Consider the following 2,477-nt stretch of genomic DNA (forward strand, 5'->3'; position numbering starts at 1 on the left):
TGTAATCTATGATTTGTGGTGAGATATTATATAATTTGATTTTTGTGCCATGAACGGTTATTGAAATGAAACCAATGAAGTTTAGAGGTGAAATGTCTCTTTGCTGGAGCTGAAAATAACTCAGAGACTCTAATATGTGACAAGGGCCCAACCAGACACTACTGTTCTTTAAATGTATTCTAAATTTGTTATGTGAAATCTTAATCTGAAAAGTAACTAGTAGCGGACTCTGAATGACAGGCACACAGCACAGAGAGGGCCAGTAAAGAGACTGACAGGGCTGGTAAACACACTATGGATTTTTTGATGGTCGCAGAGCTGATCTTTACAATAATCTCATGAATTTATAACATAAAGTCTTTTATGTGTTCCTGGACATTGCTTCTTCTGCAGCAATGATGTCAAAAAGACCATCGCCTTGTGTGATGATCTGTGGGGAGGGGCTTCTCTCCTGCCTCTGTGAGTGTGTGTGCTCATCTCTCTCACTCTGGATACTCAGATTTAGGTACTTATTAACTGAAGGTGCCTGAATGCCCTTCTGGATCATCTTGGCCCACTTTAACCCCTGAGTACAAGTATTAAGTAGTAGAAAATGGACATGCTCAAGTAATGTACAAGGACCTAAAAATTGTAGTTGAGTAGATGTACTTAGTTACTTTCCAACACTGATATCATGTGATCTGACTGAAAGCTCAGAGCAAAGAAATCTGCTGATTTTAAGACTAAAAGGACAGCACTTATATAGTAAGTTTCTAGTCTTATCGACCACTGAAAGCGCTTTGCACTACATGCCACATTCAGCCATTCCCACACACATTCATACAGAGCTATTTCCATACATACAGTGCTTTTCTATTCATATACACACACTCACACGCCGATGATACATTGGGGGCAATTTGGGGTTCAGTAACTATTCAACATGAGGACCCGAAGGGGAGACAGGGATCAAACTGACGACCCTCCGGTTATTGGATGACCTGCTCTACCTCCTGAGCCTTAGTCAAGATGACGTCTAACAACCTGTAAACATCTTGGCCACTCTAAGAGACAGTTCTGATTGGTTGGTAGTTTATCCGGCAGGTAAACTGCTGTCAGTCGGTGATTTTCCATCAACCTGTGTTTATTCTGATTTTCAGTTTGTGCATAGTGGAAAAACGACAAAGCCGAAAAATTCTTGCAATATCGCAAAAAAACCTATTTTCCTCTTGTCTGAGATGGAGAATTTAGTGCATCAATAAAACCACTGACATACATGAAGCATGAAGCGAGGAAACCATTAGATCTGTGTGGAGCCATGAGGAGACCGGAACCTTCCTCACATTAAAACATGAAACCGACAGAATAGTCAGATATCCATCATGTTCTCCACAAGGTTTCCATTGTTGGAGGTTTGACTGGAGCTCTTTTTGTGGCCTCATCTCGCTGTGTCCTCTTCTTCTGCATTGGCTCAATGGCAGCGACTGGAGAATCAGCTCCACCAGCTTTTGACCAGCTCGTATTCACACAGCAGCAGTGGAGGGAAACAAGACTTCACTCATGTTTGATTTGGACCATTTTCTATGAATTTGGTTTAAATTTAAAATCTGCATTTGGGTGAAAACCCCATAGTGAACACAGCGTCAGACCTGCGAGAATTAGATATGACACCAGGAGTTTACATTCATTAGCATTTACATTGACTCATTTCGCGGACACATTTATCCAAAGCGACTTCCAAGTGAGGGACAACACTGCAGCTTCAATACATTAGGAGATCTTGAATTAAGTACGAAATCTGTTCAATAAGACAAAGTGCAAGGAGATCAGGTAAAGAAATGAACCAAAAGTGCATAGTAAGACCTAGTTAGGCCTGTCGGAGTGTTAGAGGTGTTTGGAGAGGAGGGGCTCTCAGAAGAGATGAGTCTTCAAAAGATTCTTGATGATAAAGAAGGACACCCCTGCTCGGATAATATTTGGTAGCTCGTTCTACCATCATGGAACCACAAACAAGAACAGTCTGGACTGTGATTGCCTTGTGTGCAGGGATGGCAATACCAGACAACGGTCCTTGGAGGAATGCAGTGGCCGAGAAGGAGCGTAAGGCTGTATGATTGAGTTCATTCTTTTAAAACAATAAAAATAAAATAATAGATGTGTTTAGATTTATAAAAGCCTGAAGACATGAAGTTCTGCTGCTCAGTGTTGAATCTGGTGACATTTTGATTCTTACTTACAGAAGTATTTTGGGAGGATTTCATGTCTTTATCAGACAGAGTACAGTGAAAATCTCAGACCTGACACAACAGAGACCTGCAGCCGGACTCGAACCTGTGATGCTGAGTTTTCATGATCAGAGTCTAAGACCTGCAGGACGCCTATCTTACTGTCTCAGACAGAAAACTTAAAAGACTAGAGGGAGGGGGGTGTGGGTGTGGGTGGTGTCAGGTTGTCGGGGGGTTGAGAGGAAGTTTGTCTCCTTCAGATTCAGTTTGACT

This window comes from Xiphias gladius, chromosome 17 (assembly GCF_016859285.1).
Source record: "Xiphias gladius isolate SHS-SW01 ecotype Sanya breed wild chromosome 17, ASM1685928v1, whole genome shotgun sequence".
Classification (NCBI taxonomy): domain Eukaryota; kingdom Metazoa; phylum Chordata; class Actinopteri; order Istiophoriformes; family Xiphiidae; genus Xiphias; species Xiphias gladius.